The sequence below is a fragment of the Numenius arquata genome, chromosome 11 (genome assembly GCF_964106895.1).
Source record: "Numenius arquata chromosome 11, bNumArq3.hap1.1, whole genome shotgun sequence".
NCBI classification, from domain to species: Eukaryota; Metazoa; Chordata; class Aves; order Charadriiformes; family Scolopacidae; genus Numenius; species Numenius arquata.
This window is the reverse complement of record NC_133586.1, coordinates 20706948-20727287: the sequence shown is the minus strand read 5'-3', so window position 1 is coordinate 20727287 and position 20340 is coordinate 20706948. Positions and strand designations below refer to the sequence as shown.

At 41.2% G+C, this 20340-nt stretch overlaps 2 protein-coding genes across 2 annotated transcripts in view; one reads left to right on the top strand and one right to left on the bottom strand.

The window, feature by feature from the left end:
• The window catches only part of HMG20A (high mobility group 20A), a 45373-nt gene extending 34093 nt beyond the window's left edge, over nucleotides 1–11280 (bottom strand). Inside the window, exons 1-2 of the mRNA XM_074155698.1 lie at nucleotides 11177–11280; nucleotides 8824–8943 (exon numbers count right to left, since the gene is read on the bottom strand). The gene's annotated coding sequence lies outside the window, so the exon portion shown is untranslated. The remainder of the gene's footprint in view (nucleotides 1–8823; nucleotides 8944–11176) is intronic.
• Nucleotides 11281–11751: 471 nt separating this feature from the next.
• Nucleotides 11752–20340, top strand: part of PEAK1 (pseudopodium enriched atypical kinase 1) — a 116916-nt gene continuing 108327 nt past the window's right edge. Inside the window, exon 1 of the mRNA XM_074156047.1 lies at nucleotides 11752–11933. The gene's annotated coding sequence lies outside the window, so the exon portion shown is untranslated. The remainder of the gene's footprint in view (nucleotides 11934–20340) is intronic.

The following is a 20340-nucleotide window of genomic DNA, read 5'->3' as shown; positions in this document are numbered from 1 at the left end:
ACTGCAGTATTTAGCACAATATACTTGCAATCCTTCCTATATGTTCAACATCCAAAAAGCAACTGATTTGTCATTTCTTCTCTATTCCTTCAAATATCAATTATTATTCAAATTCCTTGTCAGCTGTTGCTGATGTACTGTCTAGCTTCCTTGGGATGATTACTCTGCACTTCAATTATCTCTTAAGCACTAAGTTATTTAGCAGTAGAAAGTCACACCAAATGCCAGGCAACTTTTCTCTGATCTGCAAAAATTTCCAATTGCTCTAATTTCTGTATTTTTAATTACAATGCTACGCAAATATACCCATGATAGTGAGATGCTATCAAGCAAGTTCAGAACCAGAGACACTAAAGTCTCAAAAACAGAGGTATGACAGATAGATTTCCTGCTGGAAACTGACTACTCATTTAAGCAAAATTTATCTGCATGTGACAGACTAGTGTACCTTTTTCATGATAACTTTCAGTTAACACACTACCGCAATGCTGCATTATCACAGTCCTGCCTCATCACTGTCCAGAATCTTCTATCAGTCAATCACCGGGTCCTCACTCATGCAAGCTGGAAGGAAAACATCCAACCATGCAATAGAGCTACAGACCAGTAAATCCTACCTTTAAATAGCATTATTTAAATGTCTCCATAAAAAATCAATTATAGACACTTACCTGACAAATATTACTGACGTCAGACTTGAGAATAAAGAATTGCACATCAATAAAGAAACAACATTTTTTCTAAACATAATTCCCAGAAGTCTATAATACAAAGACGCAAGTTACATATTTTTTTTTTTAGTTTCTAGCCTTCACTATGCATTTGAAATCTCATGTCTTTCCACTCTTCCTCACTATAAAAATGTAAACCCTTTATGCGTGCTTATTTGCACATCAATACTTACAATACTCCTCCACATAACAGCAATGCAAGAACATAAACTTTAGGAACACGCTGGAAAGCTTCTTGTAATCTGTTATTTTCTGTATGCTTTGCAAACCCTTCATCTGATAAATGCTTTTTCTGTAATTCCCTTGAGAAATACTTTGTTGAAATGGCATTGGGACAGGATGTACAAATTTACAATTGGCAATAAAGTTATGCAAGTAACTTAACTAAAAAAAAAACCCAAACATTTAAAGTATTTCCCTATAGAGAAAACACAGGTAAGCTACGTATACCAGAGTTCACATTTTTTCATACTTGTAATGAATTTTAAGTTTTTATAAGGTTAAGACAATATTAACAGAAAAGGTTTCTCAAGAAAGGAAAATATCTTTGATATTAGGATGATTTTCATATCACTGCTCAGTCAAAGCAATTCATGTAAAGTGTCACAGTCTAAATTTAACATGCAGTTATTAATTCTACAGCTTTTTAGATCCAAATGTAAACAGACGAACAATCAAATCAAATCTTATGTCAAGACAAAGACTACTTTGGTTAGTCTAATACAAATACTTACAAGGGTTTTGTACTTTCAAGAAAGTTTCCTTGGCTAGAACTAAAACAGTTTATTTGCTGTCTGCAAAGCTGCAAGTGTACCCATATACAAAGGCTAGAGGGGATGACTGCGATCACCCAGAGTGACCCGTTTAGCACCTGCCACCTATCTTCTGTTTAAAAGGAAACACAAAGAGGAATTCAAATCTACATAATGGTTTACCCGGTTTTGTTTTAAAGTCTGACAGCAAGAGAAGCATCTCCACATCAGCTATCCCACATGGTAGTTATGCACACAATAAATTTGTACAACTTTCTATTGTGGCAGTCACTTTGATTTTGTTACACTTTTGCAGGCCAGACCCTATAAACTAAGAACCTATATCAATAAATTCTCATTAGTGATTTGGCAAATGTATGCTTTCAAGAAGTTAAACAAATGTAGCACCTGCATTCAATTTTAGGCCTGAAAAACGTCACCTTTAAGACACCTTTAACTCACTTTCAGACTGACCTTTTTCCAGTGTGCTAGCAACCCTTTCTGAATTCCAAAAGTAACAGCAGCAAGCAGTGCCAGCTGCAGAAGACACCATGTATTACTACCTTGCCTGTTAAGACTCAGCTGTTCTTATACCTAAGGCTTAGTTGCTCAGAGCTTCACCAAATGCTAATGTCAGCTGGATTATCCAGTCACCTCCAACACCTCTTTGTGTCACTGCTTCCAAGAAGGCCTTCCTCAGCTTATTCCTCTCCTGAAGTATACTAGCTTAAATGTGACCAAATACAAAGTCTAGTTTGCTTGAGTATAGCTTTTAAAAACAAAAAGCTAAACCAGGTTAGCAAACCACAGCTACTGAAAAAGTAGTTGTCACATTACCTCTCCAATAACAAGTTTTAAATTGATGCCATTTTATTTAAAGACATCAAATTTCAGAAAGCAGGATGAATCAGGCTCTGTGACTTCAAACTGACATTTAAAAAACTAAGGATCACAAGCCAATATGATTCAGAAGATTTTTTTTCTGCCTTTTTCCCCCCCCTATACTCAAGAGCTTAAAAAAAATTACTTCCGCTTCCATGTTTCAATGAAGTGTTTAGTGTTAGTGAACAGTTTACAGAATCTTAATAAAGTCGCACTGATTTATACACTATTGTCAACTGTCGAACCAGAATGGGCAAACTGGCAAAATACTGGTGGTGTAAATTGAGCATTAGATGAACACAATTTTCGGGCCTCTTAAGCTTTGCGTGTTTTGATACAGCCTAGATTTAAGGATAGGTTACCGAGTGGTAGCTTGCTGCCACAGAGAGGGCAAGGTCTTGCTCCCTTCTCCTTTCTCACCTTGTTATGGCGATCCCCACAGCTCACTGGATTTTCACAGAACTGCTCTAACTCCCTAACCCTTCCCTTTGGGAGAATGGCAGGCAAGAGGGGAAGCTGGGTATCTTCCACCAGCTCAGATACATAGTTGAAAGGAATCAGAGGGTTCAAATAAATACCACAGTTTATCAGAAAAAGAATGTGTATGGCACCTCCCACTTCCACAGGTGGTAAACAGTCATATTAAGCTACAGGAGCCACCCCCAATCACCAAGATAATAACATTTTGGACTCATTCTGCTAGTTGGGTTGTGGTTTTCACATGACATCAAGAGAAGCATTCAGAAAGGTCATCTGCCTGCATGAAGACAAACCAAGTGCTAGAAGGTGCAGACAACAGCTCTCCGCTGCCTCAGGCCATAGTTCTATGGCAGCCTAAGCCTATTAACTACTAACTACTCATACTCATATCACATCATCTTCAGCCTGGCACCTCTGTTCAACGGACAAGTCATGTGTTTGAGCATTCTAAAGAAACAGAATAACTTTTAGTTCACTTATAAAATCAGTTAATGCCAGATTAAAGAGTGAAATGGCTCAGCAAAGGACTCAACAAGCATTGCAGCTGGCAGAAGAAAAAGGGATGCAAGTAGCCCAGCCAAGAGTAAGCGACTTATATTCCTATAATCCTACAGCCTGAGATTCAGCTCTCTCACTAAAATTCTAGTGGTGTCAGAAATGAAGAATGTTTGAAACTATTCCAGTAACTGAGGGCCCCAAAATAGACATAAGTGGGAGGGAATGTGACTACCAGAAAAAATTAGGATTATCTCATAAGATGACTTGACATTCTCAGGTTTTTTCTTTCTAATCTAAAGCTAAACATTTATTCTTCTGATGAAAGCTGAGATTCTTTCCCATGAGTCTGGAAACAGAACTTGAATTCCACAAATTCTGATTCATTTGTTCTAACAAGGGATACTTATTACACTGGCTCTTCATATAGTATATGAATCGCAGCAAACATACTTTCTTAATCTAACTCAGCAGAAGAGTAGCTGAAGTCTATTCTGTCATGCTTCCCACATATTGAAACAGTGAGGATTTAGTCAAATATTGGTTATCTTGATTTCATTTCATCAGGAGCACTATTCATGTGCACTACCAGCTAAAGCATACTGCAGTAAATGCAACCTGAGCCAGAAATCAGCTCCAAAAGACAATTTCAGTCTATGACAGTACCTGACTAGATGTCAGGACTGAAAAAACCTGCTGTGCCATGTTTTTTACATAACTACACTGCTAACCTGACTGCACACACAAAGAACATCTTTTTCCTGTGGTTATTATCCGATTTTGCATTGGCAAAGTTTAAACTCCAACAGAAACAATGAGCACATTATATCTTCTAATGCTACACTGCCTCCACTAAGTTGCCCAAATTTCTCCCAGTTTCTCACTGCTTTGGTACTCTCTTTTGAATCACAAACCTCCAGCTCCTGTTTTAGAGCCCTCCTTTGTTGAAACAATCACAAACATTCAGATCCAAGCAGCAAGAACTAATGTAACACCTGCTCATTAAGAAATACATCCTGAAGGGGAAAGAAGAGCATTCTAATACGCCTATATAGTTCAGGACTTTTGGAGACCCTGAAGACTTGCTCGTCTGCTCTAGAAATCCTATACAATTTGTGATTTATAAGATATTCCAACAACGTGCTTGTGTATTTGAAGATATGGTAGCTTTAAATGGAATATCTTTCTAGAATAAGTCTTAATTTTCTTATCCTTTAGGTATCAGAAGATGTCTTTTATCAATACACTGGATAAGTGAAAATGCAAAACAAAGATGATTATGCCTATTTTTAAAATAAACTGTGGAGAAGTGGGACATGAGAAGAGCACTGTACCAAGGGAAAAGGTTTAGAATACCAGTTAAAAAAAAAAAAAAACAACTTCATAAAATTAAAGCATACATCCAGCTTTCTTCTCTTACCTTTGCATGCCATCTATCCTGTACTGGCAACATTCACCCCCGCGCCCCAGTTGTCTTGGCAGAAATGAGATGTTAGCAAACTCCAGATTTAAAAGTGTGAAACAAGATTCACAGTTTACTGTTTTCAGTACTTTGCTTGGTGTTGATCTGTTTTCTCTCTTGTGTAGTCTCATACTATTACCAGAACTTGTTTTGCCACAGCTCTCTCCACTGCTTTCCCAACTATGGAGACTGACACTTTCCACATACTGTCAGGCACAGCGTATTTTGAACGCTGGTATGGGACGCTAAACTATCAGAAAATTCAACCTTTGATCAACATATAATTATCACCCCAGAGTCATAAGGCTGAGATTATTACTTAAACCTATTCTCACATAAACGACAAAGACAGTTCATTCTTCCAAATAAAAAGTTCATCTGCATTACTGATGTTCTGTCAATTACTTGTTTTCAGCAAACAGTACTCAAAAGTTAGAAAACAACACACACCACCTTATGTCCAAGGCTTTGAAACAGCAGCCATGGGAATTCCAAGAGAAACAAACTGTTTTTTTCTTAAGAACACAAACAAACAAAAATTCACAAAAAAAAAACCCCATTAAATCACGTCACACTGCTTACCTGAAATAAAAGGAACTACAGAACAGACAGGTAAGTCAGACCTGCTTTAACTACCATTGGGTTAAGCCTCTATGAGAACCCATCCAACTAAAGCAAGGAACTGTACTGTAGGCTTATGTGCGTATTTAGGTCCCACTTTAATAATGAAAGGCATTCCTTAGTCATCCATTAAGCTTGTTTTTTCTAAAAAAAAAAAAAAAAAAAAAAAAATTAAAAAATCCCCAAATCTCTCTCATTCCCTGCACTTGCTGGGACATCTACCACATCAAGGGAACAAACCAGTTAACAGTTGCACCATCTGGGCAGCTAGTTACCTAGTGCAGTTTAATTTCACATCACAGCTAGTGGCACCTAAGGGGATTGTCCTACTCCTCCCACAAACCACATATCTGTTTCTCTTGAGGCAGAAGCAGTGCACACAAATGCAGCAGGCTAATTCAGGGGGCTAAAATGGAAGCAAAGCAATGGCCCCTCCAGACAGTAACATCCCCTGAACTGCTACATAATCTGATAAGCATCAGGATAAAGCAAAGGCACAGAACTGGCCTTTCAGCAACTCTTTATTGCATCAGTATGGATCCAGAGCAGCTAAGGTTAAGTTGCCGCTCAATTTCAAACCTCATACATTTTTATGTTACAGTTAAACCATAGGCCTTACCACTTCCCCATCTTCTTCACAACCAGTCACGCTCACCTCCCCCATGAATACGCTAGTGTTCATGCAAGCTGCTTGATTTTCAACTTGTCCAAGTCCTTGAACTAATTTACCAGCTAGACAAAAAAAATTTCATCTCATAAGCTCTTCGAAACAATTTTCCAGAACCATGCACGAGTGCTAGCATCAGAGGGTGATAGCAGCAAAGATTCACTGGGTCAAGCTCCTTCAGAATGACACTCCCAAGCAGAAAGCACAAGTGATAAATACCAGCACTTAAAATCCTAGCAAGTTCTACAGATGACAAACCTTTTGAAGGGCAATTAAGAACACTTTGTTGAGAGTTTCTTTTGGCTGCGCACAATCCCTCAGACACTACTGTATAATTAAAGCTATGAATTTATCTTTTCATATTTGAACATACCAACAAAAGTAGACTTTCCCCTGGTAACACACTAAATTCCCAAAAAATCCTGTGTTCTGCACTAGTTAGCAGAAGAAAAAAACAAAGGAAAAAGCATTCAGAAATAAATTCCATCAGTCTTAAGATTCTTGAATTCAATTAAAAACTGCACTTCCACTATCCTCATTCTTTTATGTACTTCATACATTTTTACCATCAGTACAAAAACCTTTATGCCACTCAGTCTTTTGACTAAAACAGCTCTTTCCATTTTCATGCTATCGTAATATGCTATCCTTGAACTACAGGCTCAGTGTGTCAGCTGCCTACCTCATTACTTATCCCAGCCATAATGCTCAAAAGACACATTCCAAAGTCCTAGATTCCCTTTTACCTCAAGAAACAGTATGAACAAACCAAGTCATAACAATTTCAGAAACAGCAAGGTATAAGGCTTAATTTTTTATTCATTGTATGCCATGTAGTAAGTATGGTCCAAAAGACTGAAATCAGTCAGCCAAAGTTAGCCATTGCCCTAGTCTCCTGCAAAGGACAACAGGATCACTTGTTTTTAGGATCAAAATCATTAATAAGCCTCTTTGAAGACAACTTAGCACAGCTTCCATTTAACATATTTACTGTTAAAAAAAGCTAGTCAGTAATGTTCCTAATTTAATTTCTGAAAGACAAGTTTTCTTCAAAGTGCTTCAGCATTTGCGAGAGTAAGGTCAAGGAACAAGGAAGATTTCCTAATAAATTTAGAACTTAAAGAAGTATTCAGTTATTCCAACGTAATCTGTTTTGTTCCCCTGTAACGCAAAATGAAGATTTTCCCAGATAAACAGTCATTCAAAACTAGCTCTAGCTGCAATTCACCATAAGCTGTCCTTATCAAACTATTATTAAGTAGCCCTTCAGAAACAGATCAGTCTTGGGTTTGTCCCTAATAGATATGTATAAACACTGCAAGTTGTTTCTTTAATAAGAATTAACCCTCTGTGAGATTAACTTGCATACAGAAAGCTTTAATTGATACATCCCAACAATCCCATTATATCGAAGAGACTATTACAAGGCTAGTCCATTTTAAATTGCTTACCACCTGACCTATCCCCCTGGCATAGGGAGAAACACCGCTGGTACATGTACAAACTCGGATCCAGGTGTTTTGCCCTCAAAACACAAAGACCAGGATCAGACTACACACAGTAAATTCTAATGGCTGTGCTACCGATGCCGCTGGAGCAACTACACCACTGGTAAAGGAACCAGCCAGTCCTGTAGTCACACAACAACACAACATGGCCAGCATTGCAGATCTTGCCAATGGAGGCCAACCTACGCTACTAACAAAAGCTTTAGTTACCGCTTGCGCTGTGTATTTCAAGTAGACACCAGTGAACCATACCTGCTTTCCTGAACAAATCCACTGGGGAAGGTAATAGTGGTTTCTAAAAACAAATTGTTCTTAGTAAATTCATGCCAAGTGAACACTTAGTGTCAAAGTGTTTTTATCCACCACTCCTCATGTCTTAAAAAGAACTGAAGGATTCCCATGAATGCAAGAAATAGACCTCCTCTCTTTCCAGGGGAAATCATGGAAGTAAAAAAAAAGAGAAAAGCTTAAAGGAATGCAGAAAGCGACCTAGCTTTGGGAGCTTTCCAAAGCTAATCAAACTACTGACAGAAAGGGCATTTTATTAGGGTACACGAACAACTAGGAAAAAGGAAAAATACAACCTTTCTTCATTCACCTACTGTCCTCAAAATAGTACATGCATGTTCCCTTGAGTTACCCTTCTCTCTCACAGATCATCATCAGAAGAGTATCCCCACTATTACAAGTGCAGCCTCTTCACCTGTGCTCCAACATCTAACAGTTTCCCACAGCACATGCCACAATACTCAAAAAAAAAAATCAGCACAGCTCTGAGCGCACTTCAGTAAAGGGGAGTGGGAGTGCCTAAGTTTTTCAACCACAGCCTGGGGAGGACAGGAGGTACAGCAGGAATTCAGAAGCCTGTATCGGCTTGTTTTAGTGAAACATGCTCTAAATTTGTCTGCAACCTTTTGTCCAGTCAGGAGTAAGCTTGAAAAAAAAACTCATCCAAGAACTGGCCCTAAAACAAATCCAATTTAATCAAAGAGAAGCATTTACTACAGAAGGCTGAGCTTGCTTTAGCAGGTGAGGAGGTATACCTTGACAATTTGGCACACCTTGATATTAAGTGACCCGTTATTTAAATACATTGTGAACCGACACACTGACAAAGCAAGCTTAGAAAGTTAACTTGAACACATTAATTTACAATTTTCTCAGTTCCTGTGCTCTGATACTACGAGGAACTTTTTGACGAGACTACAAAGCAAAAACAGCTCACAGTCACTGCTTTCATTCAGAAGTCCAGAAGCACTCAGGGAAATCAGCACGTCTTCTCAGTTTTCTGCGCAGTCCCTGGCCATCAGACACAGAAAACCTCAGCTCACCAAGGGAAGATGTCCTGCAAGAACAGAAGATGGAAGACAGTAAGAATCCCTCTCCCCTTGGTTGCTTTATTGCAAAGCATTAGAACTTTTTACAGCAATCTCCTAGCAGTCAGGTACACATAGAAGAGCTAAAGCCTGTTCTCAGGTGCTAAAGAAACATCCCTGTAAGAAACATGATTCTCTTCTCCCTTTCCAAGCCATAAAAGGCATATCTGTCATGTTACCATCTATTGTACCACACCATGAGCAACCAAAGGAAAAAAACATTCAATTGACCACACAATCTCCAGATTTTTCTATTTTGAAAACTGCTAGTATCCTATGCAAAATCTAACTTAAGAAATTGTCAGACTAATCTGAATACTCTGCTTTAGCCACCATTTCTAAGCCTAGATCTCCTTAGAACTAGTAATCTCAACTTCAAGACATGCCAGATTTCTAAGGACAGAAAAAATTTAATCAATTTTCCTCAATTTAATGGACTCTAAAGTTACAGTATTTGCCAATGACTGGTATAGTTCCAGAAATGCCGAGTATCTCATCCTTTCTAACAAGCCTAAAGCTTTGGTGTACGAGAAAACAAAAAAGATAAAGGGGCATTTCACTATTATCTTCAAATACAGATAGCTTGAGTCCCTACTCGTATGGCCTGGATTTTAAAAAAAAAAAAAAGTCATGAAAATAAATTTTTTGTTATTCTTTGTTTTCAATAGCTGGCTATGTTTATATTCTTATGAAATTAGAAATCATCACTTCAGAATAACACACAAACTTGCTAGAGCACGGTCCCCCCCAGATTCTTGTGCCAAGTTCTGTCACTACGTGGCCTTAGCCAAGCTTAGTCCAACTTACTTTCTACAGAAAATAATGATGTTTTCAAAGATCTAACAAGACTTTGCCTGCTAAAAAAGGCATTAACTGTAAACCAATTAAAACTTCCCCTGCAATGGCACTAGCACCGACAGGACACCCAGCTTCTATTTGCTTAGAAGAGAGTGGTCCTAACCAAATTCTGAAACCTTAGTGCTGGAGAACAGTGGTCTCCAAAGTGAGTCACACATTCAAGACAATCCACTGAGGTGTGGGAAGAAAACATTTTTTCTAACATTAAAAAACACTATTTTAAAATACCGTTTATTTCACCTTTATCTTACCCTTTCTTAACCTCTATTTTTAAGGTTTTTTTATAATGTACATATCAGTACAGTAGTACTTGTATATAATTGATAAATCAATAAATATACATACATTGGGCAGGCTAAAAACTTTTTTTTACTGATAGGCATGTGCAGCCAAAAAAACCTGGAGGCCACTTCTCTAAAAAGCAGGTCGCTTTCTCTGTGAACAGGATTTTCCTTTTTTCTACTGAGTAAAAAAGAGGATTTGTATTTGTCCTGCCTTCTCTCATTTTCCTAGCCGCCACTAAGTTAACACCAAGTGACACCAATCTTTCTCACTCTCAAGATGATTTTGGGGTTCTTTCCTTACAATATCTTCAACAGCCAGCTCCACATCTACTCCTATCTCTCTTCAGAGGCCCAACACTGTGACAATAAGCAGCTTCACTTGGCTCGAGGAAGCCAGGCCCAGGCCAGTTTCCCTCTAGTGTTGGTATTTCAGGGGACTCGAATGAATGGCGCCTCACAAGGCACGTGGCTCCAGTGTTTTCAGTTGTAGGCTTGGGGCTTTTTTTTGCTACCTCAACGATAAGAAACAAGTTCCTCGAGAACAGGCAACTGAATGTGAATGCCCATTCTGGAAAGAAATCTTAGCAAACCATACTGCGATAAATGACCTGCTTGACAAGGGAACAATAAGCAGACGTAATGAAACAATAAATGAGTAGAATTAAAAACACATCAAATATCATTACCTCTTACTACTTTACGGGAGCCGAGGGAAGAGGCAAGGGTTATAAGGAAGACCACGGAAAGCCAAGTGCCCAGACCCTCACCCTGCTCTTCCCCCTCACCCAACGCGATCCTCCTAGCCCCCCCCCACCGGCGGGCCGCAGCAATCAGGCAGCCCTCCGGCGAGCTAGGGGCGCAGAGCGGGCGGGCGGCCGGGGGTGAAGCCCGCCAGGCCCGAGGGCTGGGGAAGGCCAGACCCGGGCCGCCAGCACCATCGTGAGGGGGGCCGCTCCCCGCTGCCCGCCGCGGAGAGAGAGGGGCCGTCAGCCGGCCCCTTTCCACCACCCCGGGCAAGGATAGGGGTAGAGGAGAAGGACCCGTGGCCCTCCCTACTGACCTGCCGGAGGGCGGCTCTCCCGCCGGGCCGAGGGGTCGCCCGCCCGCCGGAGCTCGCTCCCCTCAGCCCGCGCAGCCGCCGCTGATACCGCCTCCCTCAGCCGCGCGCGGCCCCCTCACCATCCCCCCCCTAGCCCGCTCGGATCCCTCCGCCTTCAGCTTCAGCGCAGCCCTCTCAGAAGACACACACCACACACCCCGCACCTGGCTCAAGCGAGGCCCCAACCAGATCGGAAGCACCCACAGGCCCCCTCTTCAGCCAGCAGCCAGGCACAAAAATACAGTTCAAACAACACACCAGGACTACTTATCTTCGCCCCCCAGGCGAAAGAACACAACCTCTCCCCTGCGCAGTCGCACAAGCGAACTTAAAAGGGGTGGCTACTCACGAGGCACGCCGGGAGCTGTAGTTTTTCTGCTCTGGCCCCGCCTGCCTCCCCCTGGCCGTGCGGCGCCCCGCCCCCTCGCAGCTCTCCAGCCAATGGGAGGCCTCAGCGAGGTGAGGGTGGAGGGAGAGGGGTAGGGGTTCCCCCTCCTCCGGTGCGCGCGCGGGGGAGGCGGGGCCGGGCCGCGGCCGGCGGCGCCCGGAGTTGGTTGTTGCGCGCGGGCGCGGCGGTGGCAGAGCCGTCCCGTCCCGAACCGAGCGGAACCGTCCCGGCAGCCGGTTCCTCCGCGGGGCCCCGGCGGCTGCGGGAACCGGCCCTGAGCCAGCCTCCTGCCTCCCGGGAGGCGCCGCGGGGCCGGGGAGCCCCTGCCAGGTGAGGGGCCGGTCCGAGCTCGGGTGGCGGGAGGGGGGTGACGGTGCCTCTCGCCGTGAGGGGAGGCCGGGGGGCGGCGGCCTCGTCGGGTTTTACCTCAACGAGGCTGGCGAGCGGGGGGGGAGCGGGAAGGGGCCGCGGCGCGGCTCGGCGGGGTGTGAGGGGAGCGGCCGGGCGCAGCCGCCCCTCCTGAGGGGGTCTCGCCGGCGCCGCGGCAGCCGCCCCCGGGGCCCCCGCAGGACTGGGCCCTCGGGTCGCCGCCGACAGCACACACACACCCCCTTCCCCGGCGGCGAAGGGCGGTTTCTTCTGCCCACAACCTCGGCTGGAAGTTGTGGGACGTGATCCTGTGGTAAGTGTGCGGTGGCCGAGCCGGGCGGGGAGCGCTGCGCCGCTTGGGAGCCGGCACCTTCGAGGAATTTGAGGAGGGTGAAGCCGCTGTAGGTGCCAGGTGGATGCTGTCCCCGTCGGGGCTCTGTCCTAAAAGGCATTGTGTTGTCAGTGTATACGTGTATACAGCTACATTCCATCCTCCTCTCGGGCTTTCGGGGCTTCCTTTTCTCTTGAAGGTTATTTTGGACTTTTCGGTGGGTCGGTGCGTTTGCCCGCTTTTATTGCGCGCGAAGTTGAGACCAGACTGAAAAAGCTGGGATTTGCATCGGGACAGTAAGTGGGACGATGTAAATACACTGCGGTGATTAGTTAGTTATCAGGCAGCTGGTATCTTAACACTTAATGGCCAGGCTGCTCTTGGGTGAGCACAGGGAGCAGGAGTGTTGCCTGGTGGGTCTTTGACCTCGAATTTAATAGAGAACATTTCTGTTTGCTTTAGGTCTTTGCCATTTTATTTTGTGGAGATTGGCTTTCCTTCTTTAATCTTTTCATAAGGGGCTCCAAAGTTTTTCCCCTTACTTGTGGTGGCCAAAGGCTGTCCGATGTCTGCTAAAGCGCTTTATTCTCGGGCATTTGGGGAAAAAAATAACACACAAGATATATGGTCAGGAAGGAAAGAACACACAGTTGGAGCCAAGGCTTTATGGAATTCCAATAATTAGGTTCTATAGTTAGAAAGTTTACTTAAACTTGTGTAAAATTGCCAGCTGAACAACTACCTTTCTTAAAAATTAGATGCATTTAATTCTGTGTGACTTTTGGTTGACTTACAACCCCATCTGGACAGTTTGATTTCAGTGGTGTAGCAGAGCAGGAAATACTTGTGGATATTTTATTTGGTCGGTTTGACTAGTTAAAGCTCTTAATCTAGTTTCACACTGGCTTAAAAGGTTTTGTCTGTAGAGTAGCTAAAATGATTTATCCAGATGAAGCATCTTCCTGGCAGAGCTACTGCTCCAATGTGTTTTCAGGAAAACCTCATTTTGTTCTCTAAAACGTGGAACTATGCAAGAAGTGAATTACCAATTTTTCCATGAGTAACTTTCCATGATTAATCTTATGTATTCATTTCATGATGGATTTTCCTTGTTGTTAGGATATCTCGTGTAGATAACTTAATTCACAGACTTCCTAAATGACTTTTTTGGGTTGTTCTGGTTGGCTGAGATGCCTCTTCCTCACCTGAAGAGCAGTGGCAGGTAGGGTGTGATTCCCAAGCCTTGGGTAGGAGGTACCAGCTGTAGAGCAAGGAGCCAGCAGACTTTCCTCCCTGGCCTTTCTGCCAGATGCACACGTGTGGAAACAAGCAATTGATAAGAGACCGAGCTTCGCTCCTGGATGCAATGTGTGCATTTCCTTCTCTTTTAGAGCATACATTAACCATGTAAATAAATATATGGTTATTTTGAAACAGAGGCATTCCCTGTGTGTCAGTAAGTCTTATTGTTGCTTCAGCAAAAGAGAGAGCTAGGAGGGAAAATACCACTTCAACCTCTTAAGTAATTTGTGTTTCTGACTTTTCAGCTCTTTAGAGAATCTACTTGCAAGCGTATTTACCAAAGTATGTATTCTTTTCTATTTACTTTCTCAATAAATAAATTAGTAGGAATTAATCATTTAAAGAAAAATAAGGAGAGGATGCTATTTGGCTAAATGGCTTCTAAATGTTTTCTTGCCTAATCAGGATAGTAAAATATTAAGGTAACTATTGTACATTATTGATTAGGGTCACAGACATTGGTAACTAACAGAATTGTTAACCTTCTGCATCGTGCTGGGAAAAACATGTATGTGAAAAGCTTACTGTAACAAGTTGTAGCATATTTTCTCTCCCTTGTTGGTGAATTTACACTCCTGTGTCTTTTCTTTCCTTTTCCTGTTTAGCCTTTGCTCTTAGGTTTCCCTTTTTCTTGGGATTGCCCCTCATCCCATTATAGAATTAGACCTCCCATCCCCGCTGGTTGCCCATGTTTTCTTTCCCCTTTTTTTCTGAAGGCATCTGCAGCTTTACTCATTGTCACTGCTTTTCTTGTTCTAGTTGCTTTCTGATGAGATTGGATTTCAGGTGGTGTTAACTCAATACCCCTTTTTTTTTTGGTTTATTTGTTTGTATGACTGTTAGACCCTCTCTCCCCCAGCCCTTGAAAATACAGCCCAAAAAGTCTAAACTGGAGATTGCAAGGTACGGATCAGAGATGAGGTCTGTCTCCTGCCAGCTTCCACGCTGTTCCCACATCCTGTACTGCTGCAGCTCCCGAGGAATCCTGCCGAGCTGCTCCCTCCCGTGTAGTCGGTGTGTCATAGCTGACGTTCGGGTATGAGCAGGATATCGAAATGCAAATGACATGAGTATAATGAGGAGATAGTATTGCACTTGTGCAAAGCGCTGTGAACATTGTGGAGTATACGTGAGGTGAAAAGAGATTGTAAAGGAAACACCTGACATGGGGAAACTGAAAATAAAACTTTCTTATCTTTCTGCTATTAATATGTGATAACTCCAGATGTTTTTAACCTACAGAAGTCATAATATTTTAAACATGTTTTGGTTTATTAGTTGAAGCAAAGTTCAAAGAAACAACGCCAAGTTATTTGCAAGCCATATGTAGCGTTTACTGGCAGTTAGTGTCAGCCAAAAATCACCAGTGAGGCAAAATCCACTCTGTATGTATGTAAAGTAACATGGATTTTGGAGGAGAAGATGCATGGCCCCAGTCCACAGCCAAGGGAAAGAGGCTTCGGATTCTCCATGCTAATACCAGAAGGGGTTGATGGAGCGTGGGGCCGCTTTCTGTGCTAGCGTTACCTGAGATAGGCTGGTACGGAGACCTCATCTGGAGAGTTTTTATTGGTATTACCAGTTCTCCCACCCTTCTGTGCTCCCACACGTGACCACCGTTTAAGGACTACATATTGCACTGGGATTTTCATTGGCCTAAGGCTGAAATACTTTGTTTCATATGTATCAGCATAATAATGTAGAATTGCCATTACCATACAGTTTTAAATTTAGAGTGGAAAAATACAGACTGCAAACTGGAGTAAGACTTGCTAGTTGACTTTCACTATTTTAAAGCGGGGTGAAGCGGAACAAGTAAACAGTTTATGCTGAGGAATATGAGAGCTTTAGTGTTTCTGCGGTGTTAGTAACAAGGATAAATGACTCGGTTTTACTTGGTAACAATTCTAATTAGTTGTCCAATGGTTGAGCTACAGTTTCAACAAATTGTGGCTTAGTGTTGTAGGCTTTATGTTTGCTTTTGGATTTTCCAAATCATAAGCAGAAGTGATCAGCCATGTGAGAAATTTTCAGTCTTCCTTTTTCCAAAGATAGATAAGTGGCTGAGTCACTAAAGCAATTTCTTGGCCCATATCTCTTTAAGTGGACTGAGTTGATTTGAGATTTCCTCTATCCACATATTCAACAGTCAGGCAAAGTACGCAGTGGGTGTAGCTCTGAGGTCACTTTCTTTAAATTGATTTTCTTATGGGAGCCCATCAGCTATTACAAAAGTTACCATCTTAACTCACTGAGTTACAAAACTGCTTTACCACAAATGCTTTGGGGTTTGTGTGTTCAGATGACAACAAGAACAATAGAATTGCAGAATCCCCTTGGTTCACCACTTCTCCCTCTAATCACATATTGCTGTGCAGGATGAGTACAAAATCAGTTTTAAACCGCTCCACTTGGAGAAATATTTTGTAATCAATCTGTAACCAATTTATTATTTTTTTAAAATTCTTTGATTCTGGGGAAAATTGTCACCTGACTAGTTTCTTTTTTGCGTGAGCACTTGGAAAAATCTCCCAATAGTAGGTCCCTTAGTAGGCTTGCTACTCAAACCTGCCATCTATGGGCCTGGACTTAACTCGGATGCTTTTGCATGAATCACAGGAGCAGTAACAAAGATTACAATTGATTACAATTTGTTGAATATCTCCACTTTGATCACCAAATAATTATGTTTATGTTTAAAAGCTGTGTGAATAGGGTCCGTAAAAGTGTTTAGCAGCATTCGCTTGTTATCTGTACCTCAAAATGCCTTCAGAATTCATGGTTCTTCTTGCTTAGGAGTCTTTTTCTTAGTTGCCAGTTTTTATAGCAGGGAATGTTTAATTTCCCCATAAAATGAAATGCTCAACATGGAGAAAAAATGATTTTATCCTTTTAAAAGTGCAAAACCCTATAAATATTACCTGGGTAAGACATTTAAAAACCTTTCAGTTTGTAGGCTTTATCCCACATTTTACTTAAGAGTAACATTTGAGTTAAAAAAAACTTACATGCACTTAAACATAAATGCTGAAAAATGCTCAACCATCTTAATGCAGTCACTGTTGACTGCAGGAGACATTCTTAGCAAAGGTTTTGAAATCACAGTAAACAAATGGATAAAAACCATGCCAGGCTAAACATTGTAGGCTTCTAGCAATACTTGTTTTAGTAACATCTTGTCTGAGACGCCGGTTCAGTGTGATGCTAAAAAGTAAGATCACTGACTTCGTAAAGTTAGTGGTATTTCAGAAAATATTGCTACTAGCACATAATTTGCCAAATGCAACCTTAGTGGTGTTTATGCAGATTTGGATTATTATATTATTTGATACAGGTTCTATAGGAAACTGTTTAGTGATACATTCACAGTTTGACCTTACATGTTTTTTGTAAAAATCATTAAATAAGTGCAGATCTCAATCCCAAGATGTCTTTCTTGGATGCATGCCTGTATTTATACAGGCCTTTCTACAAAGCTCACCAAAGGAGGAAGACAGTATATAATACAAAAGATGTAAATTCTGTATGTATATATTTATATCCAGTCTTCCAGCTCTGAGGCTCTTACTGTCAGAAAAACCTTCATGTGTATTTGAAAGACATTTAAATGCACGCTATAAACATGGACAAATATAGACATCCTTCTACGTGGACTCCATGGATATTTCCTCTTACTACAAGTCGCTGTACATATCACAGATGCTGTTGTCACAGCTGCCAAATAGCCTCTTAGTGAGTATCATTGTTTTGCTTTTGTACTTGTTGGTGTCCTTTCTGTGGGCTTTTTTAATGCGGCAAGAGGAAGCAAGAACAGTTTTTTAAAAAAATATATAATCCCCCCCAGATTGGCCAGTAAATTCGGAAACATGCATGAAACATACATGAAGGTAACAGAGATGCTTAAAAATCCTACAGCTCTTGTTGAAACTGTCCTTGAGTGACAGTCTTTTAGCAGCTGTTTACCTCAGGCAAGGTTTTCCTTTCTCTTTACCTTGTATTAGCCCCTAATAGTCTTGTGCGCAGTGTAACCCCTGAACCCATTTGGAACCACATTAAAATCACTGTTTCTGTCTGTTAAGGCTCAGAATTAGATCAATATTGCTTTAATAAACTTTGAATTTTAATGCAAATAGATACAAGCTCAGAGAGAATAAATATTAGTATAGGAGTTTTTCATGGAGGAGTAAGTCATGTTGTGTAATTGTTTTTCTATTTGCTTTAAGCCTTGCTAATTGTCTTTCTCTGCCTCCCTTGTCTAGATTGGTGAGTTTTGCTTAAAAACAGGTTGCACAATATTCTCCAGTCTCAGACTTTGGGTCTGTAGCTATATGGTTAAGGAGCATGAGTCCTACTGTTTGGAATGATCTTTGGAGAAGACAGTTCATTTATTTACTTTTGTACTGTAAACCGTAGACATTCTGGATCTTTAGAAGCAGGGGGATAGCTCGTAGGAAAGATGTAGAGAATTGTGGGGCACATGAAAACTCTCAATGTGATCGGTTACGTGTGCTTTGATCATGCAACAGTTCGCACTCTGTTGTAGTCAGTGCAACAGCTTGCTGAACTTGGTGTTAAGTATACAACCAAGGCATAAATGTTGGCTATTTTAGCGCATTACATCTGTAAAATTATGGTTTCATAATGTGGTAATTTTTTTTTAAACTTGGTTGTTTAAAGGAATGGAATATCAGATAATTAGCAAGAAAGTCTCAAACCTCTCTGCTGCTAATGAAGCTGTCAGTAATGTATCTTTCAACTGTAACAACATTTTTAAAGTATGGCAGGCCTTCTTATAATGAGGCAGACTCCTATTTAAAGGTCACTATCTCTGGCTGGAAAAGATTGCTTGGGGAGTGCAGAAAACGAAGGCATGTTAGGACAAAGCTTGCTGAAGCATGAAGTGCTCCTGCGCCTATGAATTTTGCCTAGTAAGTATTTCTTGTACAGCAAAGGCAGTATCCCTGTTAGACAAAATGTCAGTACAAGCAGAGCTTAACGTACGTTTCATTTACCCTGTAATCTGTATTGGTTCTGGCTGCGGTATCGTAATTGCCATCTTGCTCCGTGAACCTGTTGGCAGGTAGGTGCTGGTTCATGGTTCCTTACAAGTTAACCCACTTATCTTCTTCAGGTGGGAGCCAATCTCTTCCAACGATGGTTCCTTTAGGATAGAGTTATTCAGACACTGGTACATCAGAAGGAATGTTGTGCTCTGGTATATAAAGTACCTGTTTTTAGCAGTTGATAGAGAGATACTGTTAGTAACAGTTGCCATGAAAAATCTCCTGCGACAGCTTTGCAGGTTTAAGGTGAGATTGCAAAGCGGTTAGACGGAGATTCCTCAGCTGCACTGGAGCTTTAGTCATGGTGAGTGCTCCTGTGTTCTGTGTAATTATCTCTGGGTTTCTGCTTGTTGGAATGTGAGAAGTGTTTGATTGTTTTGCTTGTTTGTGCAGTTGCTTTCAAAGAGAGCAGCTGAATCAGGTTCCTTTCTGATTGGTATTGCCACTTAGCATCAGGATGGTATTCAGTAAATACGTTCTTTAAATACAGTATTGCAAATCAGACTAGATTGCTTAATATTGTAAATAGCAAGAAGTGGCACATTAGGAAAAAAAAAAATCCCATTTCTAGTTCTTCTCCCCCCCCCCCCCCTTTTTTTTTTTTACAAGGCTGTAATTTTTCTTTGTAGTGCATAATGGTGATAACATTGCAGGCTTTTTTCCTACTCTATCCTTTGCAGATTGACTCCGCATTGCTTATGGTTGTACATTATCTTCGTTTATCAGTGTAAATCAACAGAGCTATTCCTGAACAATGGAGATAGCAAGGGACAGATCTTTTGAAGCCAAATTTGCAGACGGAGAAACAGTGTTGTATAGAAACATGTTGAAAAAGATAACCAATATGGGTTATCGGGGGTTCTGCTCAACCCCCTACAGAGGAGATTATGGAAAAGGCTGTGTAATAGTATTTTCTAAAATATTCCTACGCAACTGCCAGGGCACTTGATGGAAGGTTCATGCACACACTAATCATTCTCATGGGAAATAACATTAAACAGGTGAAATACCAAAGCAACAGCATTTAAATATAAGCGGAAATTAGATTTCTTAAGATTTCAAATGTTACATAATTGGGTTTTTTTCCCCCCTAGAGTTGAGTACCTGCAATTCTCAGCAGGTCTCGGTCTGTCTACGTAGAAAGCTGACTTTGGGTGCCTTCATATAAAAGTTGTTAAATGTCCAAACAAAATGAAATCTGTAGAACGCAGCAGGAAATATTAATCCATATAATGAATAATGTTGTCTTCAGTGGCAAGCACTGCTTGCTGAGAGTGGGTTATAAGTTCAGCCAGTAGTCCCTGCAATTCTATTGTATGGATAACATACTGAAGTTTTTTTATATTCTGCTGGCTAAAAAAGTTGGTGCACTTTTTCCATGAAATAATAAAAAAGGTTGAAAATATATTGGAAAAATAAGCACCCGGTATTGGTTCATAGTTGCCGTGATTGTGCTGAATGCAAATAGCTGAGCTGTGGATAAAAAAAAAAATTGAACAAGTGAAATAATTGAAAATCAGTATCAGTTTCTAAACAAATGTATGCTCTGCTTTTCCACAAATCATAGTGTTGTTATGTTTTTAGTGTATTCATTATAGAGGAGCATTCATCAGGACAGTCTTTGTATCAGTCAGTCTCTCTAGAGCAGATGGGTATGGCTTCTCTTTTTTTC